Here is a 17,609-nt window from a genome sequence, read left to right as displayed (position 1 = left end):
GAGCCTCATACTTCCATCCTTTTTCTTCACAAACAACACTGGTGCTCCCTAAGGCGATGCACTTGGCCTAATATAACCTTTCTCCAATAGATCCTCTAGTTGGCTTTTTAATTCATTCATTTCTGCTGGAGCCATTCGATAAGGTGCTTTTGAAATAGGGGCGGTTCCAGGCACTAAATCTATGCTAAGGTCACTAGGTCGATTGGGAGGCATCCCCGGGATCTCTTCTGGAAATACATCAAGGAATTCATTGACTACTGCAATATCCTCAGGCTGATCCTTGATCACATGCTCTAAGTTCCTCACATTACATAAGAAGGTTGGGTTCCCTCTACTGACTAGCTTCACGAGTTCCATTGCCGTGATGATTCCTATGTTCTTAGGTTTACCAAAACGACGATATGACACCACTTTTCCTAGGCTAGACCTCAAGTGAACCTTCTGCTTCTCACAATCTATTTTGGCTTTGAACTTGGCCAACCAATCCATCCCTAGAATTACATCTAGCTCTCCTAACTCGAATTCGATTAGGTTAGATAAGAATACGGTCTTGGCTATGGTCATAGGCACATCTCTATGGATTTTGGTACACTTCACTATACTACCAGTAGGCATGACTATAGGTACTTCAATCGATTCAGGCTCTTTCAACCCTAATTTCCCCAAAGCATCTACTGATATAAAAGAATAAATTCCCGATTCCGGAATATATTTCCGATTCTGACAATATTTCCGTTTCCGGCAATATTTCCGATTCCGGCAATATTTCCATTTCCGATAATATTTCCCGATACGTACATGTTTCCGTTTCCGGCAACATCTACGACTTGGATAATATTTATATTTCCGATACGATCCATATTTCCGTTTCCGGCAATATCATCGTTTCCGGAGTATTCATTTCTTGCCTGTGACGATCTCAGCTCCCACTGAAACCAAGATCTGTCGATTCCGAATATCCATAGTTGGAGTATTTAATGCCATTAAATACTTGATCCGTTTACGTACTATTTGTGTGACCCTACGGGTTCAGTCAAGAGTAAGCTGTGGATTAATATCATTAATTCCACTTGAACTGAAGCGGCCTCTAGCTAGGCATTCAGCTCACTTGATCTCACTGAATTATTAACTTGTTAATTAATACTGAACCGCATTTATTAGACTTAACATAGAATGCATACTTGGACCAAGGGCATTATTTCCTTCAGTCTCCCACTTGTCCTTAGGGACAAGTGTGCATTTTCTAATTCCTTTGTCGCTCGATGCTTGCTCTTGAACATAAGGTAAGAGTTGTCATCCTTATTATGTCCAGAGGTGTTCCTCGGTTTCAGAGTTCAACTGATCAAATAAACAGATAATCATAGCCTATGATTCATCCGAGCACGGCCATGCATTTCACAGTTTCTAGCTCTCCGAGTGGCCTTGTACAACTTTTAAGCATCTCATCCCGATTTATGGGAGGACAATCCCAATCTTGCGATCTTGAGATTAGACTTCGTTTGATAGGTGATTACCTGAGCGTTGCCTTTATAGCCTCCTTTTACGGTGCGACGGTTGGTCAACGTCAAAGCAACCAGTTCTCAAACAAGTAATCTCAAATCACTCAGGTATTGAGGATTTAGTGTCTAATAATTTTAATGAAATTTACTTATGACAGATTTTCATCTCTTACAGTAAAGTTTCATAGGTCTTGTCCGATACTAGTCTTCCCAAAGTAAGTATCTATGCAAATGATTATGACATTGCCATGTCCACATAGTTCAAGAAACAGAACTACTAGTCATCTTGCATTCTAATCGTCTAACGTTTTCTATGCGTCCAATTTTATAGAAAACTCCGACTAGGGACCATTTTCAACCTTTGACATTCAAGTTCACTTGATAGACATTTCTTAGTCACAGGACTGGTCCTGACAGTCTATCTTGAATATATCGTCAAATTTGAAGGGACTCATCATTTAATACTAAACCAAGATTAAATGGAATATGAAAATACATTTCATATATGATAAATGTTCAACCCCAATGTTTTATAACCATGGGCCTCAAACCCATCTTCTAAAACAATTCATGGAATTTAAAGCTATGCTTGATTTCCAGTGCTACAACGTGAGTGTTGCTTCTCACTTGTTGCATAGGTTTAGTCATCATGCTTTGCCAATCTTAATATCCTTTTCATCGAATGTTCTTCGAGATATGATGATAAGATCTTTTCGAGTTTGTTTATTATGTGATCTAGTCTTTCTTACTTCGATGGTGGTTTTACTCATTTTGCAATGAAGAACCATCAAGTTAGCAGACGTTTTTCTTGCTTCAAGAGTGGTTCTACGCATTTTTCAATGAAGAACCATCAAGCCAGCAGATAGGTGATCTACCCAAGTTCAGTGAAGAACTTTAAACAACCCTGTTTTATTGCTTCTTAGGCAATAATTACTTTTACTTCAACTGTATAGGTTGCTAGTGATGCTTTGTTTGGATTTACCTATCCAGGCAGTTCATAGATATGTGGAAGATTCTCCAACTATATCTTAGAACATAGAAATTATTATTTTAATTTCCCACGCAACAACTCATGGTCTCCAACCCATGTTGCCATTTTCAAAACACGATGCTCTATAGCTCGTCCTTATCAATGGTTAACTCCAAAGGGTCTTGCTTGATCCTTTGCCAGTGTTTATGCGTGTAGCATCAATATTTAGCATATCTTTATTTCCTTGAATCAAGAACTATTCTTATGTACCTTTTCAAGTACCATAAGTATTCTTGATCTCAATCTAGTTGATCTTTACTTAGATCAATAGAGATTGGTATATGTTCGTCATGGCTAAAGTCATACGATACGTTTTTTTTTTTGGCGATCCTCATATTATATCATACATGATAAATTCTTTTGCAGAATAATTCCCAATTGAATTCTATTCATGTAACTTTAGGTTATCTAGTTTCAGTAGATACTAAATCCAGCTAAATTCTTTGACATATAATATAGGTTAAGAATCTTATTTAGATCCTTTGATGTTTAACTTAGTAAATGCTTATACATAGTTCAAACATCCTTTACTTAGATTTATTCACATGGGTCGAATATCTCCAATGGAGACTTCCGTGTTTGATTTAGTAAATGCCATTACTTAATCCAAAATAATATCATAAGATCTTTGTAAATAGATCTTAATACCCAGTATGTACTAAGTTTCGCCATGGTCCATCATTGATGAATAATTTCAAATCTAAGTCATTAGCATTTGAATGTTGTTTCATAATAGAGAGATATGTGTGTAATACACATAGGACCAATTAAGTTTTAAGTACTCCCACTAAACTTCTTATATATTTATAAGAATCATGTATATTTTATGAAACTAAAATGCTTATTAGCTTCGCTTAAAATACAGTTTCAATTCCCAATTGCTTGCTTAAATCTGTACTTAGATTTTATAAGCTAGCTTTCCTTTTCAAGCATTTATTTGGATCCACAAATTCTATGTCATACCATGTACATATTATATTCCAACATTTGATTGAGGAATACGTTTTGTCATCCAATTGCCATATGTACCAATATGCAATCATTGCTTGAATTATAGACTTAAGCATTACGATTTTGCATGAGGTTTCAACACAATCCATGCCATGAATTTGCCTTTAACCTTTAGCAACTAATCTAGCTTTGTGTGTGAACACAATTCCATGTTTGATGGTTTTTATCCTTAAAACAAACTTGCAACCAATAGGTGTGAAACTATTCTTGCAAATCAACAAAATTTCAATTTTGTCATCAAAACATTGAGTATGTTTTATGGCCTCTAACCATTTAAAACATTTGAGTCTATATATGGCCTCTAACCATTTTAGGGAATCTGGGTTTCGTCATAGCTTTCTTACAAGTCACAAACTCATTAATCTACATGATAATAGTTTGACTGCAAGTTGTAGGTTTCTTCACTATCTAATAGAAGAATCGCATAGCTTCAGTGACCTGAAATCCATGATTCTTCACTATTTAATAGAAGAATCTCATAGTTTCAGTGACTTGAACTCTATGCCTACTTGGGTATAGAACATCAAACAATAGAATATCAATAGCTACTTGAAAGTCCTTTGAATATTCTGTTCTCCTTGAAGCACTTGTAAATTCTTCTAAGAGATGTTTAGTCTTTAAAGCCACTTCTAAAGTCTTTAAAGGATAAGTTCGGATTTTCTGAAGCACTTCGAAAAGCCTCCGGAATGTCCGTTTATGTTTGTTGTTCGCCTCGAAGACTTTCGAGGTCTATTTTCTCCCACTTGTCATTTTGGAAATGAATCTCCAAAAGGACATCATTTCGAGCAAACAAACATTATGTTCTCAAAAATTCGTGGTAGAAACAATACCCTTGTGTTTCATTTGAATAAATCACAATGAAACATATATCTAGACTTGGGGCCTTAGTTTGTTGAATAACAAACACTAAGCTCCCACTGAGTTTAGGAACTCTTTAGATATATTATGAAAAGATATTCTGAAATTACTTTTCAATAGCTTTGACGAATTTGGTTTAGTTTGGTGGTAGTTGAGCATTTTGTTTTAGAAATTATAGGAAAAGTCTTTATGATTCATCATTGATCGAATCAAGTACTAATTGACTTCGATCATTCCAACGTAGATATGTCATATCTTATGGAGCCACTACTACAAATCCCGTCATTTAGAGACGATTTTTAAGCCTGTTTTCGACGCCTAAAAGCGTCGAGAATTCTGGCCTCGACGCCTTTCAAAAGCGTCGTCAAAATGTTAGTCGAGAATTTCTCGAAGCTTATAGGCGTCCTTAAGGTCGACGCTTTTCTCCGACTAGGTGTTGAGGCGTCGAAAATTGCGACGCTTTAGGGCGTCGAGAAATGTATACATCGGCGTCGATAATATCTACTTTTCCCGCCATACTTGGCAACATCCTAATTAACTTCTAGACGCTTTTGGTAGTCGGCTAAGAGAATTATGGCAGAAATTTTAAATCTATATATAAATGAGCACTATATCACGACATCAAAAAGCATTCAAATTTATTTGTATAAGATTTTTTTTCACCTATATACGTACATGCACAAGAATAAATTTATAATTATAAAATTAAAGCAACGAGATCAATAATGGAACCTGAATTTTGAATAATTGGTCTTCAATAAAATTAGCTTAACTATAAAAATTTAGATATAGCTAGTTAATATCTATAGTACATACATGTTACTAGCCAAAATCCATAGTACATAAATGTCACTAACCAAAATCCTAACCAAAACATCATCAGGATATAGAAATCATATCTACTAAACCAAAGAACTAAAGCCTAGAAAAACTAGGATCTAACTATATATATTATAATAGTAGCTTAGAAGCTAAGTGTCCTTGCCTTCATTCTCGTCTTGCACCTTATCAAGTTGGACGACCTTCAAAGAAAAATAAAAAATGTAATAAGTACACTATATATATTTGCTATGAAAGTAATCAAGCTAGTCATTGTGATCACTATATATATATATAGCAATGCATTAAAAAAATAAGATAACTAAATTCTGTACAAGGTGGGAATGAGTCGGTTATCTAGTATTTGCATGAAGCTATCTGGTAAGAAGTACTAACCATTGTACACTAAATACTACAGTACAATACTAAATACACAAGTTCAAGTCACCGATTATTACTCCTTTGGACAATGTCAGAACTTCAAAACTAAGAGTGCAAATAAAGAATACAACAAAGCTCTTATTTCATTGACTGGAGTACAAATTAAACAAAATGTAGAACTTCCAGCTATAACTTGAGTGTTGAGTGTGATCACAACTTGGGTGTGAAATCTGTTTGGAAAGTTCTACTAAACTTCCAGCCTTCGTTAGTATAGAAAAAGTGAACCTATCAAGAGTTGAAGACACATTCTGCCACCCTCGTACATTGGTTGTTGGAGAAACTCACTAGATTACCACTAACATTCATGAATAACAGAAAAATTCTAAAATTCTAAAGACATTGAAGCTGCCTCCACAACTCACCTAACATAACATACACCAGTTATTGTAACTAGTTTACGGGACTCCAAAGAAAGTGTAAATGCATTCTTTCTCTGGAATGTGTTAGTAATTGATCTTGGCTGCCTAAGGCAACTACTAACCTGTAGGGAAAATCTTTTAGGCTTTAAATAAAAAAGGCAACTGTCTTATCATTAGACGAGTGCATGCATTATTATAATAAGGGGTTCTTAATGGTGATATCTAGGAAATTAGGACTAGCTAGAAAGGCACAAAGCAAGAAACTTTATTTAAAGTGGCTGCCTCGGCATCAGAAACTATCCGTTGTTCTCATCCCTTGTTCCATATTTGACCTGACTACATAAAAGAAATTGACAGGTTTCTCTTTCTTAAGTAGTAATTCTTTTAACACAAATAACAAAGCTATGACACAGTGAGGCAGTAGCTAATCTATTCTTGCTGTCCTATATTCCTGTAGTCCTATGAGGGGCTATGACTCCATCCCAGACAGTTCCTACCATTCGTTCATGATTGTGAGTTTCACTGGCACTTTAAGCTCATAGCTTTTGGAGCATCATGAGCATGAATTCACTTCATATCATATTGAAGCTATGCAAAACGGTTTGCACGAATGATTAAAAACAACACAATTCAGAGAAAGGCCTTGTTTTAGAATCACCAACTAAATACAACAAGAAGCAAATAGTGAAACCAGAACACTGAAACAAAACCAGCATAGAATGGGTTTGGAAATGGTCTCAAAATATTAGATTGCTTTGTTTTCAGAGGTTAATCAAGTACAATCAGTAATAGGACCCAACAAAACTGATCAGGAATAACAAAGAAACAGCTATAAAGTGATCAGTCTAGAAAATTCTCAACGGGATGATTTTTCACCCAGCGCTTACACCCAGGCGTTGAGCTAACCGCGCCTAGAAACAATGCGTTTTGTAGTAGTGCATGTGTAGGACAAAGTGACAAACTCCCCACATCATTTTAACACCAAGAAGTTCACGTAAAAAATAAGAACACCAAGATTCTAGAGTGCATAGAAAATATTTACACAAGGATTGTATTACCTTGTCTCACTATTCTGAACTTTTTGTGCAATATGGTGGAGAACTTTAGGGAGATAAGTCACCAAGATATCACATATTCACATGAACCCCAACCTCAATTGTTCTGTATTTCTCTCTTGTTCATCAATTTTTTTTGACACCCTAGGTAATTAGCCTTACAAGGGACCACTCTAAACCCATTCTGGATTTTGGTTTGTAAAAGTATTACCATGCTCCACTAAAACATAGAACAAATAACCTTATAAGCTCTTGGTTCCATTATAACACGAACAAATAACCTTATAAGCTTAGAACACCAAAACTGCTAAGCCCTTATAGAGAGATATATAGAACGAAGTTTATAGCCTTTCCTCACGGCAAAGCAAAGCAAATGTATAATAAAAAGAAAAAATGCAAAGAATACCGTAATCTGGAAGATGACAAATTTCCGAGAAGTTAACATATCAGTTATTGCAGTTTTTTATTACATAGTGACCAATTCTCATTATGATGAGTATTTGTTAGGTTGCTAGCTTATCCTCAGGAAGAAAAGTGAGTTATTTGTTTAAGAAAAAGAAAAACAAACTTCAATCCAATATAAATTTGTATAACAATGATTTACTATTACTACTACTGGAATCTTCTTTAACCCCTTTTGATTCCATTATAACATTCAACTAGACAGTTAACGATAAAAAGGCCAAATATAAATCTGAAGGCCTAGATAAATTACCAATACCAATCTAGATAGTTAATGATAATAAGGCGTACATAAATTAGCTACTCAAAATTTACAAAAAGAGTGCAACTTTGTGAGATTTATATAACTCAGGTATGGTGTTTTATTGCATGGAATAGACTATCTCTTCCCATACATTGTTTCATAGAATGGCTGAGTAGTTCAAACAGACTACAAAAATTCCTATGGTAATGTTTGTTTACTGATGGCCTAATGATTTAAGAAGTTTGACAGAAATATGGACTAGTAACAGGCTAACACGAAGTAGTAAGAAAATCACCTTTCCGGCAGCACCAGACACACGGAGACAAATACCTATATCCTTATGAGAAGATCCAACCTCATAGAAACCAGTATATTGATCATCTACTAAAATAATAGGGACATGGATTGCAACATTATTAGCCTTTAAGGGAAATATGGTTATCGATCGAACTAGAAGAGGCAAAGTTGCTTAGTAGTAATCTGTTTTATAACCAATGAAGTATTAGCAATAGTTGATGACAAGGATACTTCATATTATTATGTATTTTCGGATATTAGGCTTATAAGATAATACCTGCATTTTTAACAAAACAGAAACTAAAGAGACAAGAGGAAGAGATAATGTACCTAATTGCCACACAATAGCAAATCTCGCCAAAAAAGTCTCAAATGTTGCCAAGTACTGGTCATTCACACGCATTTTCACACACTAATGAAATATATGCAATTCTAAAAACTCAAAAGTACCGTCTAAAAGAGGGCATGAAGCTCAATACCCTTGATACGATGGTTAAAGCATATATCTCCAGCTATACCTGAAATTTGCAAAATGAAAATGACAAATGACAGGTCTGCCTGTATCTATCTACAATAAGCACGTAAACATGACCACTTGAATCCTATATAAAGGGCTTAAGAGATATGATTGAGAAAGACAGACATGTAATTATTCAAGCGGGAATATGAAATTTAGCTAACTAGTAAAACAAAGAATGTGATCCCAGAAAAAAATGAAGGATCAAGCCACAAAAGATTTTGTAGCATAACATGTAAAACCCAAACGAAAAATATTAAAATTCAAGTATACAATAAAAATACTCCATGTAACATCTGCATTTGATATTTTTATGTACTCAAAAGTCAAAATGATCCCTGAGAAGTATATTTTTATGACCTAACTTATTTCATAACTTCACAGCCACACATGTATGCTAAAATACATGAAAAATCATCATTAAGTTTGTATCCAGCAAAAATAGTCAAAAAATCTAAGAGAAAGGATGCCATCAATTCCCATGATACCCTTAAACTGGATTCACTACATTAGATATTACACCGAAAACCTAAATCAGATGTCTAATGCTCAAATTATCTAACGAATTAAATATGGACATTCGACCAAAAACAAAATAAAATTCCATTATGAAAACCCTGAATCAAAATCTAAGTTATAGACCAAAAAATCCCAATTGACATATAGTTAGGGGTGTTCAAAATCTGAAACTCAATTAAAAGTGGATGCCAAACCGGTAGCAAAGTAAAGAGAATTGACAAAGTATAGAAGATTTATCATTTCAGCAATTGACACAAGAGAGAATATAGAAACTAACGCATAAAACCAAAGAATTCTGAACTTGAGAGAAATTTCATACCTTAAAATCGAGATGGAATTTTCGGCAAAGAATTTTGTTTTGTTAGATCGATCTGGAACAAAAATTCATTAACTAGAACAAGATATGGAACAAAAAATTTAACTTGAGGAAAAAACCTAATATATTCAACAAATTCAGAACATGGGAGACAATTAATACCTCAAAGTGTTTGAATTTTGTTTACAGCTTGTTGTAATTCTTATAATTGCAGCAATTCTTCGAGCGCGGAGTAGATCGAGAACTTTTGAGGCTGAGGAGGGAGAGAGTTGTTGGGGGTTAGGGTTGAGAGATGAGTAGAAGATGATTAAGAGAGAGAAAGAGGCGTGGGGCGGGTTTCTTTTCCTTGGCCACGTGTAGAGCAGGTGGTATTTGGCTGAATTGTCGACGCCAAAAGTAGACGACAATTAGGTGGACATCAAACGACGTCGAGAAAACACGGATACGGTAATCTTTGCCTAACGCTATATGGTAGGTGTCGAGGCCTAGGCGTCTAGATAACACTCATTTTGTAGTAGTGAGCTAGATTGTGAAATTACAACACACAATCATTGATGATCATATTTGGTCTCAAGTAATCATTAACATGATCTAACCTAGATCTTTATGATTTCTTGCCAAGTGGATTTTATACTTCTGAATCTTTGAACTAGCCAAACAGATTCAACTTATATCACATTTGAGTCAATAAACCTATATTCACTCAAATCCATGTGAAATAATAAAGTCATAAAATCTTTCTTTAGCTTTGAACTCTATCGTCTAGGCGTTCTAACAATAGTTCATATCTTTTGTTACTTTCAACAAGTAAGACTAGCTTGTCTTAAGTTGATCTAGAAATCAACCAACTTTCAAAAGTCCATTAAAATAGAGCTTTTGAATGTTAGCTTGTTGCCATTCGATTTTGATACTCGAAAACAACCATAAAAGTCGCTAAAAGAAACGTACATTTTAAATCGCTCATTCTCTCTCATTTCCGTGAATCGTTCTTGGATTCACTACCAATCGAGGAAATTTACTGTTACCTTTCTAAAAGGATTTACTGCAGTGCAAGATATTTAATTATAAACAATAATTAAAACATACATTGAAGCATGCAAAGTCTAAACATTTATCATGAATAATAACTTGAAATTTAAGCAACCATGCAATTCAAACAAGTTATTAGCATTTTATTCGATTTTATTGTTCCGGCAGGTGTGAATAAAATGATTCCAAGACCCTAAAATCATTGAAGAACTAAGCACAATTTGTCGACTTAATCCTAAAACATCTTAGGTAAGCAAAAGCCTTTTGCTAATAGTCTAGAAACTATTCTTGGTTGATAGGTACGTCTAAGAACTTATTAGGTAAACCTATCGATTTTGCCACGACATAAAAGGACTCCTTACTTATATCGTTGAGTTTCACCAAAACTAACGTGTACTCACAATTATTTGTATACCTTGCCCCTTTAGGACCAATAAGTAACACCTCGCTGAGCGAAAACTATTACTAGATTGATGTAAAGGATATCCAAGCAAGTGTATATTTTGGCATGGCACCTTTTAACTCAATTTTTAAGTTTGGAACTTAAGGCTCTTACTATGTTGGTTAGATTTTAAGTGAACTAAAATCCTTAATCATGCAACATAATCAAGCTTTTAATCTCATGCATTTTAAGACATATTTAAAAGCAATAAATAACTTAAAACATGCATAAGATAAATGTGATCTAGTATGGCCCGACTTCATCTTGAAGCTTTGACTTCAAAGTCCGTCTTGAAAATCTCCGTGGGAGGCACCATTTTCTTCAAATAGGATAAGCTATAATTAAAACTAATTACAACTATTTGATGGTACGCAGACCATTTTTGAATTGAAAAACAACTTTGGTACTTTAGACCAATTACATTCACATTAATGGTACGCAGACCATATTTTCTATCCTATTTGGGCCATACTAGTCACTTCATAACCTGCAAAACAGTACATATACAATATATACCATTCACCCATTCATTATCATGAATGGCCCACATAGCTGGTTAGTAAAACACATTATGCATCATGTAAACATTTGCAGCAATTAATCAAGGGCACCAATAATCTACCAATTATTCAGTCCTTATTAATTCTAATCAAGTTGTTTTAACCTTAAGGATTTGTAGACCTAATCAAGAGTTTATGACTAAAAAGGGCTCCCACTCAAACCAATAAATTCATATGCTTTACTAATTTTAAACATAAAAATGTATTTCTAGTCTAACCGGAAACATACAAATTTAATTAAAATTTAAAGCTCATATAATAAATTTATAATTGAATCCAAAAAAAGTTTAATTTAATTTCAGTCGTATTTAAATTAATTCATGATTTTAATTTTAGTAAAATAATTAGAATAAATAAAATTTATTATAATTACAATATTCAAAATTAAAATCCAAGAAAATAATTTAAATTATTAATTTTAAAATTAATTAAAATTACGTAAACTGAAAATTTCAAATTAAACATTCAAAACGATCTAATCGCAACGCAAACACCCTACGCATCGCACGCCCATGGGCCACACGCACACAGCCATCGCTGGCCATGTGCGCGCAGCCCATGCGCTCGTCGCATAGCTGCTGCATCTACCCATCGCAAGCCATCGCACAAGCTGGTGCTCGCTGCGCGCGCGCCAGCGCTCGATCCACGCGAGCCATCGCTCGCTGTGCGCGCTCGCCAGCGCTCGATGCACTCGAGCCATCGCTCGCTGTGCGCGCTATTAATTTAAATTTTAATTAAATTTGTATGTTTCCGGTTAGACTAGAAATACATTTTTATGTTTAAAATTAATAAAGCATGTGAATTTATTGGTTTAAGTGGGAGCCCTTTTAGTCATAAACTCTTGATTAGGTCTACAAATCCTTAAGGTTAAAACAACTTGATTAGAATTAATAAGGACTGAATAATTTGTAGATTATTGGTGCCCTTGATTAATTGCTGCAAATATTTATGTGATGCATAACGTGTTTTACTAACCAGCTATGTGGGCCATTCATGATAATGAATGGGTGAATGGTATATATTGTATATGTACTGTTTTGCAGGTTATGAAGTGACTAGTATGGCCCAAATAGGATAGAAAATATGGTCTGCGTACCATTAATTTGAATGTAATTGGTCTAAAGTAACAAAATTGTTTTTCAATTCAAATATGGTCTGCGTACCATCAAATAGTTGTAATTAGTTTAATTATAGCTTATCCTATTTGAAGAAAATGGTGCCTCCCACGGAGATTTTCGAGACGGACTTTGAAGTTGAAGCTTCAAGATGAAGTCGGGCCATACTAGATCACATTTATCTTATGCATGATTTAAGTTATTTAGTGCTTTAAATATGTCTTAATTATGCATGAGATTGTGGCTTGATTATGTTACATGATTAAGGATTTTAGTTCACTTAAAATCTAACCAACATAGTAAGAGCCTTAAGTTCCAAACTTAAAAATTGAGTTAAAAGGTGCCATGCCAAAATATACACTTGCTTGGATATCCTTTACATCAATCTAGTAATAGTTTTCGCTCAGCGAGGTGTTACTTATTGGTCCTAAAGGGGCAAGGTACACAAATAATTGTGAGTACATGTTAGTTTTGGTAAAACTCAACGATATAAGTAAGGAGTCCTTTTATGTCGTGGCAAAATCGATAGGTTTACCTAATAAGTTCTTAGACGTACCTATCAACCAAGAGTAGTTTCTAGACTATTAGCAAAAGGCTTTTGCTTACCTAAAATGTTTTAGAATTGAGTCGACAAACTGTGCTTAATTCTTCGATGGTTTTAGGATCTTGGAATCATTTTATTCACACCTGCCGGAAAAATTAAATCGAATAAAATGCTAATAACTTGTTTCAATTGCATGATTGCTTTAATTTTTCAAGTTATTATTCATGATAAATGTTTAGACTTTGCATGCTTCAATAAATGTTTTAATTATTGTTTATAATTAAATATCTTGCACTGCAGTAAATCCTTTTAGAAAGGTAACAGTAAATTTCCTCGATTGGTAGTGAATCCAAGAACGATTCACGGAAATGAGAGAAAATGAGCAATTTAAAATGTACGTTTCTTTTAGCGACTTTTATGGTTTTCGAGTATCAAAATCGAATGGCAAACCATTGGTGCTTGTGAATTCAAAATACACTGTAGTTTTGAGATCATAAAGCATTGAGCTTAAACGCTCAGCTTTACCAATGGTTAACAACCTAACATCTTTGTCCATTTAATTCTCGAATGAGTCTAGTCCCTAGACATTCGAATAGATCGATGCTTAGAGAACTTTAGAAGCTTCTGGTAAGATCATCTAGTTGAAACAAAATATTCAACATAAATTAAAATGGTAAGAACCTTGTTGGAGTGACATTGGACATATCTAACAAAGTATAAAAGTCAACACTAAAGAATTCAATTCTTAAGACTATAAGAAAGGGTACAAGAAATAGGAAAACAAAGGAACAAATGAAAGGAATTTACAATTCCGATTCTACCTAAAAGTTAATGTTTAAAGAGAAGTGACCTAGCAATCAAACTTCCTTGGTATCATATACCGCTTGAGGTTCTTACTTCGGTAATAACTCAAACAATGGAAGCTAGGATTCACTAATGACCTACAAGTGGGAAATGAAGCATGGCAATGCTACATTAGTTGTAGGGTCATGTGGTTTGTTTTAAGTCCTTTCAAGGCTGGAACTTAATGGCTATTTTGTTCCATAATCAACATACCTAAATTTCTGCTTCAAAAACAGAAAGACTCACATTCAAGAAAAAACAAAAACAATGTTTGTTTGTTTATTTGAATGAAATGGTCATTTACGTGTTGAGTCAATATTCTTGATTAAAACAAACAACTTTTTAACAATAAGAACTTTACTAGGTTCAAATCAATCTATTGATTTGAGTTCCACTAACCTTTAGCATTGTTGCTTAGAACATATCAACAAGTTAACATTCAAAAGCTCTATTTTGATGGACTTTTGAAAGTTGATTGATTTCTAGATCAATTTAAGACAACTAGTCTTACTTGTTGAAAGTAACAAAAGATATGAACTATTGTTAGAACGCCTAGACAATAGAGTTCAAAGCTAAAGAAAGATTTTATGACTTTATTATTTCACATGGATTTGAGTGAATATAGGTCTATTTACTCAAATGTGATATAAGTTGAATCTGTTTGGCTAGTTCAAAGATTCAGAAGTATAAAATCCACTTGGCAAGAAATCATAAAGATCTAGGTTAGATCATGTTGATGATTACTTGAGACCAAATATGATCATCAATGATTGTGTGTTGTAATTTCACAATCTAGGTCCATAAGATATGGCATATCTTAGTTGGAATAATCGAGGTCAATTAGTACTTGATTCGATTAATGATGACTCATAAAGACTTTTCCTATAATTTCTAAAACAAAATGCTCAACTACCACCAAATTAAACCAAATTCGTCAAAGCTATTGAAAAGTAATTTCAGAATAACTTTTCATAAAATATATCTAGAGAGTTGCAAAACTCAGTGGGAGCTTAGTGTTTGTCATTCGACAAACTAAGGCCCAAGTATAGATATATGTTTCATTGTGATTTATTCAAATGAGACACAAGGGTTTTGTTTCTACCACGAATTTTTGAGAACATAATGTTTGTTTGCTCGAAATAATGTCCTTTTGGAGATTCGTTTCCAAAATGACAAGTGGGAGAAAATAGACCTCGAAAGTCTTCGAGGCGAACAACAAACATAAACGGACATTCCGGAGGCTTTTTGAAGTGCTTTCGAAAATCCGAACTTATTCTTTAAGGAATTTAGAAGTGGCTTTAAAGAATTGACATCTCTTAGAAGACTTTACAAGTGCTTCAAGGAGAACAGAATATTCAAAGGACTTTCAAGTGGCTGTTGATATTCTATTTTTTGATGTTCTATACCCTAGTAGGCATAGAGTTCAAGTCACTGGAACTATGAGATTCTTCTATTAGATAGTGAAGAAACATAGAGTTCTGGTCAATGAAACTATGAGATTCTTCTATTAAATAGTAAAGAAACCTACAACTTGCAGTCAAACTATTATCATGTAGATTAATGAGTTTGTGACCTGTAAGAAATCTATGACGAAACCCAGATTCCCTAAAATGGTTAGAGGCCATATATAGACTCAAATGTTTTAAATGGTTAGAGGCCATAAAACATACTCAATGTTTTGATGACAAAATTGAAATTTTGTTGATTTGCAAGAATAGTTTCACACCTATTGGTTGCAAGTTTGTTTTAAGGATAAAAACCATCAAACATGAAATTGTGTTCACACACAAAGCTAGATTAGTTGCTAAAGGTTACAAGCAAATTCACGGTGTGGATTATGTTGAAACCTCATGCAAAATCGTAATGCTTAAGTCTATAATTCAAGCAATAATTGCATATTGGTACATATGGCAATTGGATGACAAAACGTATTCTTCAATCAAATGTTGGAAGAAAACTATGTACATGGCATGTCATAGGATTTGTGGATCCAAATAAATGCTTGAAAATGAATGCTAGCTTATGAAATCTAACTACAGATTTAAGCAAGCAATTGGGAATTGGAAATGTATCTTAGTGAAGCTAATAAATATTTTAGTTTCATAAAATGTACATAATTCTTATAGATATATAAGAAGTTTAGTGGGAGTACGTAAAACTTAATTGGTCCTATGTGTATCACACACATATCTCTCTATTGTAAAATAACATTCAAATGCTAATGACTTAGATTTGAAATTATTCATCAATGACGGACCAAGGCGAAACTTAGTACATAATGGGTATTAAGATCTATTTTCAAAGATCTTATAATATTGTTTTAGATTAGTAATGGCATTACTAAATCAAACACGAAAGACTCCATTGGAGATATTCGACCCAAGTGAAAAAATCTAAGTACAAAATGTTTGAACTATGTATAAGCATTTACTAAGTTAAACATCAAAGGATCTAAGTAAGATTCTTAACCTATATTATATGTCAAAGAATTTAGTTGGATTTAGTATCTACTGAAACTAGATGAGCTAAAGTTACATGAATAGAATTCAATTGGGAATTATTCTGCAAAAGAATTTATCATGTATGATATAATATGAGGATCGCCAAAAGCGTATCGTATGACTTTAGGCATGACGAACATATACCAATCTCTATTGATCTAAGTGAAGATCAACTAGATTGAGATCAAGAATACTTATGGTACTTGAAAAGGTACATAGGAATAGTTCTTGATTCAAGGAAATAAAGATATGCTAAATATTGATGCTACACGCATAAACACTGGTAAAGGATCAAGCAAGATCCCTTTGGAGTTAACCATTGGCAAGGACGAGCTATAGAGCATCGTGTTTCGAAAATAGCAACATGGATTGAAGACCATGAGTTGTTGCGTGGGAAATTAAAATATTAATTTCTATGTTCAAAGATACAGCTGGAAAGTCTTCCACATATTTGTGAACTGCTTGGATAAGTAAATCCAAACAAAGCATCACTAGCAACCTAAACAGTTGAAGTAGAAGTACCTATTGTCTAAGAAGCAATAAAACAGAGTTGTTTGTATTAATGAATTCTTCATTGAACTTAGGTAGATCACATGTCTGCTGACTTGATGATTCTTCATTGAAAAATGCGTAGAACCACTCTTGTAGCTGGACAGACTAGATCACAAAATAAACATACTCAGAAGATCTTATCCTCATATCTCGAAGAACATTCGAGAAAAGGATATCAAGATTGGCAAAGAATGATAACTAAACCTATGCAACAAGTGAGAAGCAACACTCACATTGTAGCACTGGAAATTAAGCATAACTTTGAATTCCATGAATTGTTTTAAAGATGGGTTTGAGGCCCATGGTTGTAAAACAATGGGGTTGAACATTTATCATATATGAAATGTATTTTCATATTCCATTTAATCTTGGTTTTGTATTAAATGATGAGTCCCTTCAATTTGACGAAATATTCAAGATAGACTGTCAGGACCAGTCCTGTGACTAAGAAATGTCTATCAAGTGAACTTGAATGTCAAAGGTTGAGAATGGTCCCTGGTCGGAGTTTTCTATAAAATTGGACGCATAGAAAACGTTAGACGACTAGAATGCAAGATGACTAGTAGTTCTGTTTCTTGAACTATGTGGACATGGCA

This window comes from Spinacia oleracea, chromosome 6 (assembly GCF_020520425.1).
Source record: "Spinacia oleracea cultivar Varoflay chromosome 6, BTI_SOV_V1, whole genome shotgun sequence".
NCBI lineage: Eukaryota > Viridiplantae > Streptophyta > Magnoliopsida > Caryophyllales > Amaranthaceae > Spinacia > Spinacia oleracea.
Note: the sequence above shows the minus strand (reverse complement) of the source record.